General features: G+C 41.4%; 1 long non-coding RNA gene across 1 annotated transcript; it reads left to right on the top strand.

The window, feature by feature from the left end:
- Window positions 1–3626: 3626 nt before the first annotated feature.
- LOC109143834 lies at window positions 3627–15917 on the top strand. Its single transcript, XR_002044223.1, has 4 exons — window positions 3627–3698; window positions 5321–5432; window positions 6685–6824; window positions 15654–15917. It is a non-coding gene; the product is annotated as an uncharacterized LOC109143834 (long non-coding RNA).
- Window positions 15918–16757: the final 840 nt, after the last annotated feature.

Genomic DNA, 16757 nt, shown 5'->3' with positions numbered 1-16757 from the left:
ATGATTTTTTTATTTATAAAATTTGTCATGTCTCCAATCCTGGGTATTGAACTACTGGAGAAAAACCGGTATTTGTTTTCTGACATTCATCCATTCAACTGCTTTTGGTGAACATCCCAAAATGTCATGTTTGATTTTGCTTTCAGCTTCTCACAGAAAATCTGCCTGTTCTAATGGTACCTGTTGGACAAAATTAAATAACCATTAGATGAGGGGGTTGTTTTACTGTGATTTAGTAAGGCAGAGCAGGCTTCTTCTGCAGCTCAGAAGAATAAGAATCAAACCCCTGCTTGTTCCAGCTCTGTGCCCATTCATATCTCTGGATATTTATGAAAAACATAACTCACAAATGAGAGAATACTCTAACCTTATTGCTCAATACACATGCATTTGAGATGTGTGTAACTTCAGCATCTCTGGGCTCAGCAGAACAACTGGAGAAGCTTGCCAGTGTAGCAGATAGGAAAATAGCTAAACACAGGGACTGGAGTGCACTGATAACTGTCACAGATCCAAACCTGTGATGTGGTCACAGTAAAAAAACAGGAGAGAATGTCCCCCTTCTAAAATAGAACAAAACAGAACACAGAACAAGTGTGAGCCAAAGTGATAAATTATAGAGGACCTCATGTGGAGAAATCAAATAAATCTCTAAATATTTTTAGCACACTCACTTTTCTTTCAATAGCTCACCAGGAGGTTCACTGGTCTCACCTGGCATCTTATTAATCCTGCACTGATTGGTGAGCATGCAGGAATGGAGCAGCACTGGCATCTGGGTTAATCATGTCTTCTAGGAAATTGTGAAAATGACACAGAAGATACTTCACAAATGGCGAGCTGAGGTTTTGCTGCAAAAAAAATGCTCTGTTTTCACAGCAGGTGGTCAATAAATCTAGCACTGTTATGGATCATAGCTATAAGTCAGGTTTCAAATGTTCCCAACTGCAAGAAGCATCTGTCTTATTTGGAGTCTGAATACAAACAATCTTTGCTGCAAGTGCAAGATGGAGTTTCTCCTGCATTTGGGTTGCTTACTTTCATTTGTATCTTTTACTTGGTCTCTTCTTTGAATTCTGATATTTCAGAAGACTATTTTTGATCAATATAATCCTTATGCAGTGCCTAGTGATTTCCTCATTTTGAACTAAAAATCTCTTTCATAAGCAATTCCCAATAGAAATGTTCCTTTTAGTCTCATGCACTACTTGGATTTTTCCTCAGGGATGGAATGTTATTTTTCTTTTTAATTCTCTCTAAACTGCTGACACTAATGCTCTCTATAAAACTTGTTGTAGGCCCTGCTCTGTATCTTGTCTATGTTTGGGATTAGGGAGAATTTATTATCATGTGGTCCTAAAGCAGCTTTTTTGAAGTCTTGAGTACACTCTCCTGTCAGGTGAGTGCTGTTCATATATTAGAAAAAAAATGGTTTTAAAAATAGATCCAAGAGTGAGAAAAATCTGAAGGCTTGAGATGAACTGTTAGGAGAAACAAGACTGGGAGGAATTTGCAGCAAGAGAAAAATCTTCGTTCCCATGGAGGATGGTCAGGTGGATGGTGCTCTTTGTTCTGAATGGAAGCAGCTGTGGCCCAAGAGGTGACCCAGTGGGGCTAAACACCATGACAGCTCAGGACACCTGAACTCACTTCCCACCAAAACACAAGATTTGGAATCTGGGAGTTTAATTCCAATCAAGGGGACAGGGAACATTCACAGCAGGAACCAGTCCCCTACTCAGAAGGCTCAGTGCATAGGCACACAGATGCTGCATATATAAATATACATGATCTTTTGGGAGACATATCAAGCTGAAAATCCACCCTTTGAACCAAGTTCTTTCCAGACACCTGAAATCAGACACCTAAATATGGAAACAGCCTCAAACCCAACCTGTTTTGAATGCATTAGTTTCGCATTTCCACTGCTTTTGGAAGAGGTATGTAAACTCAGAAAGAAGTATTTCATGCCTTACTCTTAAAGTGATTTCAAAGGCAGTCACTCACTGAAGAAAAGGAAAAGAAAGTACACTGCCTCTTGATGGTCTCTAAAACACACAGCTAAAACAGAATCCTTTGTGTTTAGTGAAGGGGAAATCTCAGAGGTTAAAAATGCAGGTTGTGGAGAAAAATGCTTTTTAGTGCAAAAAGAAAGGTTATTCTGAATGTTGTCCTAAAATTGGTATTCCTCACCACAAGCATGGGAATTGTTTGGAATTTATAACCTTGATAGTTTTAACTGGAGCAAAATATATATAAATGGATCAATTTTTAATATGTTTAATTGCAAATCTGACAGAGATAAATCCTTCAGTGAATCACTGGCCCAACTTCTTGTTTGACTTTAACAGTAATTTAATTAGATTTGACTTCAAAAAAGCACCTTAGCATGATTTAATGGTATAAATTATGACCTGTTCAAATTGCTCACTGAAAACATATTATTTAAAGAGGTATTTTAAATGTAAGCAAATGTAAACAAGCTGTATATTTGATGGGTTACACATTTTATTCCCAGCAGACTATTTCACACTGGGGACTATCACACTGACTTGTCAGTGTGATATAGTGGTGTGACCAGAAGCATCAAAATTGGTGGTTGCAAGGCAGAAGGTATGTGATCTTGGGAAAGACATTTAACTTGCATTGTTTCTTCATCTGTAAAATAGAGAGCAGGGGAAAAGTAATGAAGCTCTCCTGGGGTCTGCAGCAAGTTAATGTTTGTAAAACATTTGAGGGTTGCAAATGGAAGAAGTGCTAGGAAAAGTGTTGTAACTTCAATTATTTCTAATTATTTTTTCAAGCAGGGGTCAGAATTTCAGATTTGGCTTTTTAAGAGACTATAAATCTGCCCTCAGGGTCAGTTAGTAGGAATTCCTGCACACTATAAAGCTGCCTTTATTTGTTTCTGCTGCAATTTGGACCCTACAGAAACATCCAGCTCTGTTTTTTACTTGAAAGTTAATAAAGATATATGTGGAGGTGAAGAATTAAAAACTTTGTAAGAAAACCAGCATTTCTCCGTTCTTACCTAAACCAACCTCCCAGTGTATCCACCATACTGGCTGCTCCAACCAGCACTGTAGCTCATTTGTTCTCATGGCATTAAAAGCTCAAAATCATATGTTTCCATTGCTGTTTCTTAACTCCTTAAACTAGTAATTGGCACTAATGACTTTAATACCTGCTGCCTTCTTAGCTAACTTTGATTCATGCAGACGAACTCATAAAAGCATTAAACACTTTTAACGTGTCACCCTACCCAGTCTTGCAGGCTCCAGCAATAATTTCCTTTCCTTACTCTTCCATCAGCAAGAGTTCCACCTTAAGTGTTCTGTATCTCTGAAGCCAAATTGCTGTACATGTGTGAGAGACTGGAAGGATTGCTGGCTCGAAACCTTTCGTGTGTGTGTGTTTGTGTGTTGAAGACAGGTCAGACCTTTCCCTAGTAAGGCAGTGCCACGCCTGTACCCCTACCCCACAGTGACCAATCCCTGACACACCTGAAACAATGCCCTACACCTAGCCCTAGAGCTCCCAACCTAGCTCCTGAGTGGCCAAATAACCAGAAGTCCCACCCAGGGGAAGGGCCCAGGAAGGCCAAGGGGTATTTGAAGTGGAAAACAAGGCAAACATAAGTTGACCCTATCTCCTCTTGGAATTTTTATCAGTTGGACACTGCTGGAACCCAGGAGTTGGTAGCTATATTTGTTCTTTTCTGTCTTTCTTCTAATTCTCTCTTCTTGGAATTTCTGAGTAATTTAAAATCGAACTGGCTTAGAGTTTGTGAAGTTAATGCTTTGAGAAGTGTTTTATGCTGATGGAATGCTGCTCTAAACCTTTTGCCAAACTTACCTGATTGTCTGAGGTTGCCAGTAAAGTTTTTTTTTGCTGTTTTGAGCTCTTGAGAATATCCTGTCAGTATTTCTCCCATGCCTCTAACTCAGTACATGAACAACTGTAAGCCCCTAAAAGCCCAATTGAATGACTTCTTTGGGACCTTACAACATGACATCTTCTGTTATTGTGTATGAATTTTAATTTCCCATTAAGAAGTACTTCTAGTGCACTTGGTTTTGTTCACATTTATCTAAATAGGACATTTGGAGGATGCAGTATTTCTGTTTTAATCATGAGAAATCAGTTATTAATCTGAGTGGTTATAAAGCAGTTATCAAAATTATAGTAGGACAAGATTTGGTTCATAAAGAACATCCTAGTAAAAGCATGCATTTAAATGCCCTGTGTGAAGACTGCTGCCATGGGGCACTGCATGCTGAATCTTTGTCCTTCATCTGGTTCCTCCTTGTTATGGTTGCTGGGGACCTGGTGACTGCTTGCAGTGTCCTGTACAGTCCAGGATATTGCCTGGTCAATAAATATTTGTACTCCCTGTAGACAGAACAATTATTATTCATACTCCCCTTCAAAGAAAAGCTATTGGTACATTATTTAAAAAAAAATTCTTCTGTGCTTGATTAGTGCTGGCTGTCATGTGACCCAGACTGCTGGGTCATAAGCTTTGAGTCTGACATCTCTTTTTTTCTCGTAGTCATTAAAAGGCTTTCAGGAAGGCAAATTTAGTAGCAAGACATCATTGAAACATAGGCTAACTCTCATTGCGTAATGCTAACCTCTGTCTCTGGGAGTTATTAGCCAGGGTGACAGGCTATGCACTTATTTATTCTTCTTCTGGCAGTGAGATCAGAGCACAAAGGTCCTTTGGGGACTGCTCCATCTTAGTCCTTACTGGGGTATTTAATAGTTTCTACCACAGGCCTTTTAAGGTTGATTGTGAACTCTGTCCTATTAGCCAGAAACCACTGGTCAGCAAAGTGACAGCCAAATCTTTTAGAATATTGTTATTTTTTGTAAACTAGCCTAAGGCTTTTGGGTGAGAAAAAGGAAGAAATAATTGCTTAGTACTGGGAGAGACTCGGGCACAATTTAGAATTCATCCCTATCTATTAAAGTGGAATAATTTCTATATTGTATATTCAGGAGAATAACGAAAAATTAGATTTGTACTTACAGAAAGTAATGTTCTTTCTTCTTTAATTGGCTCCTACTTGGAGAACACCTATCAGGACATTCTATGAATATATTTCAGTCTAATCCAGGTGTTTCAGCCTAAAAACACCTTAGTGATTAAATTCCCTCTCTGAGATAAGTGTCTCCAGGGGACTTCTTCCCCCTGGCACTAAAGCTACCCAGGCACACCTTGTAATCTCAGAGTTCAAAGCTTACTCCTATTCAGTCCATTGCCAGAATCCAAGAAGTGTAATGTTTTTATAAGACTGTAATTTTTTTTCTTGCCAAGGGTGCTGGCTTTTTGTTCCAGTATGAAATGTATGCTGGAAGACCAGAGTGAGAGGCTCTAAGTCCTCAGAAGTCCTCCAAACATTACCTGCTTGATGCTGTTCAACAAACTGGTGAGACTTAAAGTTCAATGTAAACAAGACTTTTACTCGTGTTTCACTGAAGCATGATTTACAAAAATAAAAGAAAACAATGAAAGAAGCTTGTGCTTCTCTCTGCTGCTTTTTGATGAGAAAAGCTTGAGAAATATCTGTTTCCATCATCTGGCATTGTCACAGTCGCATAACAAGCGTGTGCTGACTATCTCATTTATCAGTCTATTTTTGCTGAGTGTCTTCTTTATAGCTCCCATAAAAGCATTGTAAAGCCCAAGTTGCCAGCCTGCAAGGTGCTTTGGGCTGGTTGGTATTTCCACCAGATATCCTCTGGAGGAGAGGGGGTACATAAAGATAATGGATAGAAAGGACTGCTTAAGGTGAGAGGAAAAAAATTACGGATATCCTGAAAACCACAGTGCATTTAAGGTATGGTTTGAAAGTATAGTAAATCAGAGCTATCCTACAGTCAGCACGGCACATTCCTTCTTTTGACATACATTCTACCACAGCAGTAACAGCCAACCAATCACCTTCATTCCTATTTTACTGTATTGCCTTTATTTGCCAGTGCATTGTGCCAAGTTTGGTAGTGTCTCTGAAGCAGCAGGTCAGGATATACACATCTGACAAAGCAGAGAGGTCATGTGGAAAGATCTGCTTATTAATTTTGAAGAAGAATGCGTGCTCATGGCAATAACAACCAAACAAGAGGATAGCCTTAGGGAAAGAGGATGTATGGAGGGACAAGCCTTGACTGTGGTAAGCATATAATCTGCATACAGATCAGCAAAAGTTTTCTAATTAACTTCAAGGGGAAATGGGTTAGTTGTGAGTCTAGAAGGTCATGATTTAAGAACCTTTGCTATTGTAAAGCTGCTGCTATATGAGGGAACACACAGACCAACCAGCTTTATGTATATCCTCTTACCCCACTTCATTTATCACCTTTTACCTATCAAACACTGCAGGGAGACTGTGCTCTTGCAGCTTTGTGGAAAAGAATGAGACAACTGGTACCTGAGCAAACTGTCCTGAAATATGTTCTTACATTAAAAAAAGTATGTATTCTCTTGCCTTGTTCAGTGCATGTCTATAAATCTTTCCTTGGCAGGGTTATTAAGAACAAGTGGCTGAAGCAGCACTGTTGTTAGCTGAGATTCTTGCTGTCCTATTAACCTGTCAGCCAAGTTACAGGAGTAAGTATAGAGAATCGATAGTTTTTTTGGCAAAGGAAAAGAGCTGACATTGATTCTTCCAACTCTGGCAGGTGCCTTTCATACTGTGCCCTTCGATGTGTGATCAAGGCCTGTCTGTGGCCCCATTGCAACCTTGTAGGGTGTTCAGCATAGGAAGAAGGAGAGTCCTACAAAGTCACATCTTCCCTAACTTCCACAAGCTAAGGAATGGGTGAGTTTGACAGAACTTCAGCCCTTCAGAAGGATAGACGGGATTGGGTGAAAAGGCTCCTCTTACTCCTTACTGTCTTGGATGTTTGACCATCTGGCAGTGTTCTGTAAGTGCCCTCAGTCTGGAGAAGTCTTTTGTCATAATTTAATATATCTGACTAGGTAATAAGATATGGTCCAGAAGCCACCATTAAATTAATAACTGTAGGCTACAGTCCCAGGCTGTTACAGACATACAAAAGCTTGAATTTGCAAATGAGCCAGATTACTGAGATTTAACACAGGCACAACCAGGGAGGTGGTCTACCCACATATTTTTATGATAATAACACAAGGCAGAGTCATGATATAGTTCCTTCTTTGCCCCCATACTTTCCCTGTCACTGTTCCTTAAAAACAGTAAGTAATATCACGTTTGGCTGATGTTGCTTTGCAGACGTTTTGGGTACTTGCTTTTTCTTGATTCAACTGTTTTTTGAAATGTTGTGCACCTCTACAAGAGCCCAGTCAGAGGTGGGTAGAGGATTTACTTTTTAATGATTATTCTGAATCCTAAATGCTACCTAGTAAAACAATCACTCATAATTTGACTTCATTAAGCATTCCTTGTTAGTTCATTAACCTTGGCATTGTCAGCATGTTGCCACAATCAAATACAACTTATTCCATGTTGTGCAATGAGAGCTGAGGGCAGATCTCACACTGGGCTGTCATCTAATGGACCTGAAGCACCTGCTAAATGTAACAGTGCGCTGTCCTCAATATAGGCATGTAGCAAGGGGGGAGGATGTATGTGCTGGATATGAGCTGGTATACATCCAGGTGCTGAGCTGGGCACACCCCCAGTCCTTTAATCACAGTTTCATCAAGTACCTCACAAACTTTCTGAAGCCCAGACTGGTTTCCCTCTTGAGCTACAGCTAAACTAGAATTCCCACAGGACTCTTTCAATTTGCTTACTTAGATGCTCTTCTCTGAGGAGGAGAGAACTGACATATAGGCTTTGCTTAACATCTGTGGTACTTTTCAGACTGCAGATAATCAGTGGATAATGCAAAATGATATAATTTGCATCAGAAAGATAACTGAAAATCCTCTTACACCTATTAGTGGGCATAATTTAGCCCTTTGATGTAAGACCAACAAAAGACTATTAAGGGCAAATTCTGCCTTGTGTAATACGTGCTGATAGATGAGCTGAAGCCAATGACATCTTGCAGATTTCTGCACCTTTTTTATGTTGACCTGCCTGTGACCAGCTCCCAAAGGTCCCTGTGGAGCAACATGTGATGCAAAAGCCTCAGGCCCAGCTGCCTGGAAAGGATAACCTCCTCAACTTGGGGAGTCAAAGACATGCTAAAGCCAAGCACCCTCCCTAGTACTGCAAAGGGAAGGCAAGGGATAACAAGCACCCTGAGAAACTTCTCAATCTTGTTATGAGTAAGAATAATTGAACAGTGCAAAGTGTCATAAGCAATTTGTGTCTACGTGACAGACAACAGACCTGTTTTTGAAGGTGATGATTACATTGACTTCCCAGCAGAAGCTCAATCAAATCTGTGGTTATATGGTTTCCTTCCAAACTGGAGAACACAGCAGTGCTGCTGTTATTTGCTAATGCTGTTGTGGGTATGAATTTATCACATGCTTCCTACTTGGGCTTCCCTTCAGTGGTTGTGTCAGTCTAAACTCCCTGAACAGGACCACCCCATCTCAGCCAGACATGTCACCTTGCTTCAATCCTGATTTTCTGTCTGGCTTGGATAAAGCAAATACAGTATTCCACATTATTTAGGCAATGCCAATAGTTTTTAGGCGTCATCATTTCCAGTGTTGTCTATGCTCAGGAGATAGCACGGTAAGAGGAAAATGCTGTATCTTGTAGGCTGTAGTGTATTAAAGGAAGATAAAGTCAGTTACAGCCATGTATGCAAACAGAAGAATAGTACTTAGCACTCACAGCTCTGTAAATCATGGTTTTGGTTTACCTACTGCACCTTCCCTACAGCCCGTATTCCTAGAGATTACTCAGTTTTCCGCCAGATATTAGTCTTTACAGATAAAAGATTAATTCTGTTTAAAAATGTAAAAAAGCATTTGTTTCTTAAAAAAACCCCAACAATGTTAAGATGGTAGATTTCACAGGTGAACATGATTCTTACAGGAATCAACAAGCCTTTCTGTTACCTAAGATCCTCTTCTCCAGGACTCCAGGTTTTTGTCCATCCTCTTAACAATATCATTTTATCATTGCATCTGAATCAAAGCACTCTGCTAATAGCAAGGCCTACTGCTTTTCCTGCTTAATAACAATTTGACACCTATTTACTGACTTCATTTTGGTGTCTGTCCAGAGTTGTCCTTAGGATATCTCCTCAAAGTATTCTTTACTTTTTATTTGTACCAGTTCGTATTCCAAACTGCCTATCAGCTATCAAACTTTCATCTAGAGGCATGATATTTTATTGCTAGTGATTTGCCCATTTAAGCCTACAAACCAGCAATCAGTGTTTTGATGACAAATAATGTGGATATTTATCATTGTAAATAATGGACATAAGTTGGACTTCACCTACTTATTCAGATTATTGCTGAGTTATGCCAGCATGTGCAAAATCCAATGCCCAGTCTTCTGACATTGGAGACTGATATAACTTCCATGGAGTCAGTAGATCTGTCAGCGAGTGTAATTTAAGTGAACAAAGCAGCTCCTCCTGTTATTGTTGAACTAAAAGGGGAAAACCCACTAAATCAATATGATCATGATCTGGTCACCTGGGGAGTGTCTGCTTATAGACAGACCAGTTCTTCACAGAATCAAAGAATATGTTGAGTTGGAAGGGACCCACAAGGATCATCGAGTCCAGCTCCTGTCCCGGCACAGAAAAATCCCCAAGAGTCACACCATGTGCTTGAGAGCATTGTCCAAACTCTTCTTGAACTCTGTCAGGCTTGGTGCTGTGACCACTACCCTGGGGCGCCTGTTCCAGTGCCCTGCCACCCTCTGGGTGAAGAACCTTTTTCTAATATTCAACCTAAACCTCCCCTGACACAACTTCAGGCTGTTCCCTCAGTCCTGTCACTGGTCACCACAGAGAAGAGATCAGTGTCTGCCCTTCCTCTTTACCTCACAAGGAGGTTGTAGACTGTAATGGAGCGTTGGAGGCAAATGAGGTTGTAGTTGCTATTTCAGTGAATAATTAATAGCTATTTCCCAGTTGGGTATTTTATTATTTATCGAAAAACACCACTCCATCAAACCTAAGGAGTCAATTATTAAAAACCTACTGCTTTTGAGAAACATTCTGCAAGGTGCAGGCTAACAAGAACAAATGCCTGAACCTTGAGTGTTTCAGAGACAGGATCCCCAGTTGGATTGAAGTCTATTTAACTTTGTTCACATTGGCAGTAGCCTTGGGAAACAGGTATCACCTAGCAAGGTTACTGCTGCTGGTTTTGTTGAAATTTCTCAGAGATGGAGAAATAGGGTTGCAGGGAGGAAGCCTGGAGAGAGACACAGGACAAACGTTTGCCAAAGTTTCAGGGCCTGTTACCACCTAGGCAGTACCAGCAGGGCTGGCTCAGGTTGTAGTAGAAAGGTTTGGTAGTTCCATTACATCAGCAGAGAGCAGGAGAATAAGGACAGGCTCCCCTCAGGCTTGTGCTCTCTGTCCTTGGTGCGGAGACCCCCTGCTTGGGCAGAATTTGTGGCAAGGCATTGTGTCTGCTGATTGCCTGGACAGGCTGTGCCCTCTGTAATGCTTAACAGGCCTCATGGTCCCTGGGAGAAAATAGTTCTTTTACTTAGGAATACCCTACTTATTAAGGGGAAATATGTTCCCCACAGCTCTGATAGCTGTCTCTGACTGCAAACTGCAAAAGCCAGGCAGAATGCTCCCTTCTGTCCCCTGGATCAATGAGCTCTGTGCCAGTGGCCAGCAACTGGTGCTCTGGGAAAAGGGTCAGTGGGGTGCACACTGCCTCATGCAGGCAGGAGTGTCTCTTGTCTATCTCCTTCCTACTGTAATAGCACAGGCTCAAGGTCTTGATAAAGTCACAGTCACCTGCTGAAGGTCTTAATTTACTCTCTGACTTTTGAAAAACACGTATACATAGAGGTGAGCTGAGTAAGGCCCATCCAGAGCCCTCTGATGTGGTGTTTGAGGTGTCACCACAACCGTACTGGAAGCTCGCTTGCACATACACGTATCTGTGGGTGCATGGGAGAGCTCCCTCAGGCCCTGCTGTGAGCTGAGCATCCTGATCCTGGGCTCTTCCCCTTGCTCCACTCAGCCTACCTCCCTGCCCAGGTCCAGGAGAGCCAGCCCACTGCATTTTGTTCCTGCTCCCAGTGTCTGCAAGGCAGAAACTGCTGAACACTGCTTTGACTCCAGCTGGCCAGCTCACACTGGCAAGAGAACGACTCTCAAAATCCCCTTAGCCCCCTGCTTTTAGGAAAGGAAGTCTGCACATATCACATCCTTTGTATTGGGAAGGCATTTGCAGCAAAGCTGGAGGTGACTGGGATTGGACTCCCAGGCTGCAAATTAATGTAACTTGCAGGGACATCACTGAGTTCAGAGAAGAACGGATGGCACTGCTCACTGAAGAGCTTCAGAAATTGAATAAGTCAACTTTTAGTACACTGCAGTCTTGTTTAACTGGCAATATTTCTTTGCAGATAGATAGACCAGGCAGTTCTAGAGGCAATGGTGAGCCTGTAAATTGCTCGTATGTTTTCGCAGAATGGCTCGCCACTGTTTTATGGTCAAAAATGCAGCTGCTCTCAGTCAATGCTTCTGAAAGCTTTAACAGGGTAGAGCCTAGAGTCTGACTATTCCCACAGATTAATCAGTCCCTGTCTTCCCTGGTTTTTGTTCTGAAGTCCTTAAATATGTTTTGGTCTTACTTTTGAGAAATCTCTTCCTTGAGTTTGTTTGTTTGGGATTTTTTGTTTCTTTTTGTTTCATATTGCAGCATTGAGCACTGCTGAAATAATTCTTTCCCATGTTGTTCCTGTGCACCGTGCTTTTTAAATTCCATGTAGCTTCATATTTGTTCAAGCAGAAATGCTTAAAATCCCTGGCAAGGGGTGTTGTTGTCAGGGGTAATCACCTCCCCGCAGAGATGAGAAGTACAAGGTGTAAATGAGTACCTCAGCTCCCAAAGGCAGTGTTAGCCAGCAACAGCCACGCTCCAGGAGCCATCTTAGAGGTATTGTGGAATGTCTTGTTTTTCCACATAAATCATTTAAATAAATTATCATGATGGCTGGAAACTGCTGGCTGATACTAAAATGTCTCAAATGAAGACAGAAAGACAAATCTTTTAAGCACTTACCATCATGACATATTCCATTAGTCCATTATTTAATTACTGGCAAGGGGCAGTGTCAGGGAGGGGAGCAGGGGAGTTGTGAAAGGATTGTCTCCTTTAGAATGGAGAGCAACCTGGATTGAGGGGCAAGCTGGAGTCACTACAGTTTCAAAAGAGTCTTAAGCTTCCTGGCATGCCAGCCCTGTTGTGTAGGGGTACCCAAGGTGACTTTAACTAGCCTGCTGGGTCAAGCTTGCCACCATGCAGACTCCTGTGCAAGCCAAACTTGCTGCTGCTTTGCCAGCTCCTGGTGTCACTGTCACAGGAGATCTTCTAGCCTTGTTCCTCTTTCAGATCACAGGGAAGGTGTCAGCCTCATCTGCATGGATGAGATTTCATCTGGATCTGTCCCCTGAAGAGCACGATGACTTTAGTCTATCTAGGTCTGAGATGCATGTTTTACTTTTTGTACTTTTAAAATTAACTTTTACTTAATTTTTACTCGATTTTTTTATTTAATGTACAGAAAAATAGCACTTCCTGCTTCCCATCCTTCATCTTCATGATGGGAAAAAGGCTGTGGAAAGATGTTGGGAAGGCTTGGATACCACTAGCTCAAAAAGAGAGTAATGGGGCACATTACTATTGAAATAGTTTTTATTCCCTCATAATGGCAGTGTGAACAGGGACTGATCCCAAGTTACTTCCTGTTTGATGAGCAAAACAAAGCTGGAGAGCTCAGGATTATGGACTTAAAAATGGCGTCTCCATGTATTTAAATGAAGTAGGGTGCATGAATTCATTACGATCTGAAAGCTCTTCAAACACTGCCTAAGTAGGTACAACAGCTTCAGATGAGCCTCAGGACTAGTTGCTAATGCATATACTTGAGAAAGTTTTCTTGGGTTTTTTTCTGTGCCTATGTACAGCCTCAGAGCTCCAGCTTGAAAAGAGCATTCATGCAGAAGGAGGTACACTAAAAGAAGCCAAAAGCTGCAAAAATATTGTCAGCCTAATTTAATTCTCAGTTGCAGGTCTGCAATTCTCAGGACTTCTCTTCCACTATGTAGAGAGGAAACAAACTCTGCCTTGGTTTAGGCATTACTAGTGATATAATGAAAATAATAATGCTTAGCAATGAACAGACATTTTTGTCTTGCACAGAAAATAATATCCTTTCTATAGTATCATAATTCTAAAGCTTAAAAGGTTCACTATGATCATCTTCTCTGACACCTTGGTTCTAGTTATTTTTTTATTTTTTCAATCATTTAATAGAGAATTGTATCTTGCTGTAATTTTGATAAGCCTGCAAGCAACAATCCTGGCCTTGTTATTTCCTGCAAGAAATAGCAGACTCCCAGTTATATCTGTCAAATATTTGTTTCTATTCAGGTATGTAGGAAATTAAGAAAAAGCCCTGTAGCTGTGATTAGAACACCTCAACCCTCTTGCTCATTTGTACATGTTGTCTTTATAAGTCTGTGCAGGGAGATAGTTCTTATCTTAAATTAATTTTTCATTCCTGTTAAGAAAGCATTTTCCCTGCACCATACACAGGGGTTCCTCCTCTTGCTCTGCCAACTGCAACAGTTTGGTGGATCTACAAAACATGCTTTCAGTTTTCCAAACCTCATGACCACTCAGGGGGTTTAAAGTCCATTGGTTTCAAGTCCAAAGCCTGTCAGTAGGTGAGACTATTCCCACCACAAAATGGCAGCACAAGACATACTGGGAGGACAACAAGCTATACATTACTGTAACTTGGCTGGCATTGGGGCAGGTTCTGTCCCGTGTCCTGTGGTGGGACCTGCACTTGGTCTCTGGCATGTCTCCTCCAGCCAGCCAGCCCTACTGCCATCAGCAGCCTGAGATGCAGGATGCCCTGGCATTGGTCACAGCTGAGCAAGACAGAAAGTAAAACTGCCTACCCCTGATCACTCCTGTAATTTCTTACCCTGAATGATCAAACCCCCAACTCCCTTCCCTTTACAGGACCAAGACCCTGGGAAGTGAAGTCCTTTCAAGTCCTGTTTTCAAGGGCAGGTCAGCTCACTGCACATCCCAAGTTGCAGGCCGAGCATATTTTAAAGACAGTCCTTTATTTCTGAGATGAAAAGGTCATGAATATCAGTCACTCTCAAATTCAAAAGGCTGCTTCCATTATAAACAGGGAGGTGAAATGTTGCTGGCTGTTCTCTGCAGCCAGTGCTTTGTCCTGAGAGTGTCAGAAATGTTCACTGTTATCATAGACACCCCTACACCCCCAAAGGAAAGGGGATTACTAGCTGAACAACCCCCACTGCCTGGGACCAGGGCTCTTACAAAAATCCTGCTGAGTGGACCTTAAACAAAGGTGTGTGCTCATGTCCACAGTGCAGTGTGAGTCACTGGAGTTGAAGGACCAAGAGATGGGGGAATAAGGGACATAGGCCCTGTCCCTACCCACAGCATGAACAGTAAATCACTGCTGCCATGCTAGCAGGACCTGAGCTGTCTCATTGGAGCAATACAAAGAAAATGAGAAAGAGACAGAGAGCAACTGACAAGGACACCAAGGAGGAGGAAGACTGTGCTTCCCTCCCAAACAGGCGTGGTGACAACAGGCTGTACCTGGAGCCAGTCTCCACAGTGGTGTGCGCAGCAGGAGGGGGCAGTAGTGCTGCTGGGAGCTCAGATATGTACAGTGATGCAAATGCAAACAGCATGGGCTGTGTTTTGCTTTCATCACTGTCCAGGAGCATCGTTGAGCTAACACTATTTCCCTTCACACCCAGAAGCTTGAGAGACATGAGGATCCTGCTGCCCTGCTCTCCTGGGTAGCCCACAGCCCCAGGATGGACTGCACCGTATCTATGCCCCAGCAATAGGTAGGAACTGAGAACGGACCCTTGCAGCAGGGGCACAGAGACAGAGACAAATGTGCTCTAGCACCTGTCCTCTGATGCTGACAGGCACTCCAAAATTGCAGCTGCACACCAGTATGTAACTGCTGAGCACAACCAGATAACTCAGCATTTGGAGGGCTCTGGCAGAGAGTTTTAAGAACACAACTTCAGTCATGTCCTCAGGATGATCTTAACTTACTTTCAGTTTCATTTGTTATGAATTTTGGTTCCAAATCTGTACAGGGGTAATCAATTTCTTCCCTTCATCTGGGAACAGGGAAGAAGTGAATCACAAGCCAGAAAATGTGGTCTTTCTAAACAGAGATTTTTGTTTTAGTTAAACTTTGCAGAATCCTCAATGAGATGTTCTTGAACTTGCATTTTCCAGGCATTTAAAGGCACCGTGAATTACAATATAATTGAAAAATGGGCCTGTTTCTTAGAAATGAAGTGTAACCAATAGCCCCTGTCTGCTGACTTAATAGAGAAGCTTAACGTTATTATAACTATATTAATAACAAGGCCAGCTAGCCATTAGCAAGAGTTCATTCATTGCAGCTCTCTGACACTTTCCAGCTTGCTTTTTCATGGTAAATGAGTGTTGCTTGTGCTCATTTTCTATTCAGATAATTCCCAAGAGCAAGATAAACATATGGGTGAGAGATACTACTTTTCTCTACTTCTAAGTAAGAGCTGTTAGGAAGATGGTAATAGAAATAATATGAATCTGTGATGGAGAAAAATACAAAGAGGAGAAGCTGAAGCTCAGCCTGGACAGAAGACTAAAGCAAAGGACAATGAGTCCTGGCATGTTAAGGTTTCTTTGTACTACAGTTGCTGAAATAATGCTGAATGGTTAATGGGCACGCTTGTGCATTAAAATATAAAAACAAGTTTAGAAAAAACCCTTCTGAATCAGTTGAGTTTTCAATTTTTCCCTTTGCTCAATTTAATTTTTTTTTTTTTTTACTGGGGTTTTCTTTATTCTTGCTCCCTTTTTTTTGATAACAACTGTCCTGGGAAGTGCATTCAGATAAAATCAGACTCAATCCAGTGGTGACAATAGGCATTTAAAAGGTTTTAAAAAGTCACTGTTAAACAAAAACAAGCAGATGACAGTGCTGATCATTTTGTAGGGCCAGTTAACTTTTTTCGTACAAAAGGTTTGTAAAAAGGGGATGTTGCATTCAAAGCAGTGGGACCAGGTCTGCCAAGACATTTTCAAACTCCACTTATTCTCTGTGCAGCTGATGTGCTGCATTCACCCTGTGGTGGCTGGCTGCACTGGCCTGGATGTAATTGTTTGCATAGTCAGTCACATACAAACCCAAGAATTACTCTACTGTATGAACAAGGTATTCCTTACTTGTTACATCCCATTTTAAATGTTTCACTCACCCAATCAAGAAATGTGACAAAATATGACACAGCTGAACTGACATAAAATGAATTAACCCATTAGCTGAAATATGGGTTACCTAAATGGTCCAGGGAATCATGAATGGATAATTAATGATTCATTCTTATTTAAAAAAAAAAAAAAAAAAAAGCAGATTTATTTTATTCTCAAGGAGTTTCTGACCAGTATGCTTGCATAAATATGAACTAAAGTAATAGCAAGAGGAGAAGAAAGGGACTAATGCATCTGCATTAGTCAATGAGACTACCATGCCAGAAGCCCCTGTGGTATTCAACCAGGCCTGTCCTAAAGGTGGCAAACAAAAGTTAAA

The sequence above is a fragment of the Corvus cornix genome, chromosome 5, assembly GCF_000738735.6.
Source record: "Corvus cornix cornix isolate S_Up_H32 chromosome 5, ASM73873v5, whole genome shotgun sequence".
NCBI lineage: Eukaryota > Metazoa > Chordata > Aves > Passeriformes > Corvidae > Corvus > Corvus cornix.
Note: the sequence above shows the minus strand (reverse complement) of the source record. Positions and strands in the feature narration are given on the sequence as shown.